Source organism: Lupinus angustifolius, chromosome LG04 (assembly GCF_001865875.1).
Source record: "Lupinus angustifolius cultivar Tanjil chromosome LG04, LupAngTanjil_v1.0, whole genome shotgun sequence".
NCBI classification, from domain to species: domain Eukaryota; kingdom Viridiplantae; phylum Streptophyta; class Magnoliopsida; order Fabales; family Fabaceae; genus Lupinus; species Lupinus angustifolius.
The window spans coordinates 8,633,172-8,633,679 of NC_032012.1; the positions used below are offsets into that span (position 1 = coordinate 8,633,172).

At 38.7% G+C, this 508-nt stretch overlaps 1 protein-coding gene across 2 annotated transcripts in view; it reads left to right on the top strand.

Annotated features, from left to right (window-relative positions):
* Positions 1-508, top strand: part of LOC109345552 (swi5-dependent recombination DNA repair protein 1 homolog) — a 30,723-nt gene that overhangs the window by 6,822 nt on the left and 23,393 nt on the right. The window lies entirely within an intron of this gene.

Genomic DNA, 508 nt, shown 5'->3' on the forward strand with positions numbered 1-508 from the left:
ATGTGTTGAAGGAAGTTGGGTATGCACACATTGGTTAGTTGGGAACCAAAGAAGCAATGGAGAGGCAATTGCTGGCAGTAACACTAGCAAAACTGAAGGGTTCAACCTTGAAATTAGATAATTGCATATCCACAATCTTACTTTCAGCAGTTGAAACATCAGCCAATGCACCACTTAGAAGGATAGTTACTTTCCCATAGTTTTTAGCACGAATTGCTTCCAATGCTTTGTGAAGATTATCCAAAGCTTTACTATAATTTTCCTTGCATTCATTCAGTGATGCATCATTCTCACCTGACTTTTTAGCTTGCTTCTCAATCTTTTCTACAATATCCTTAATGTTTTCTTTCGAAACTTTTATGGAAGCTTCAAGAATACGAACAACATCAAANCTATCCTCATCAACTTCCTCATCCTCATCCTCGTCTTCATCCTATCGTCATCATCATCCTGATCCTCATCCTAATCCACATCCTCAACCTCATCCTCATCCACATCCTATCCTCAT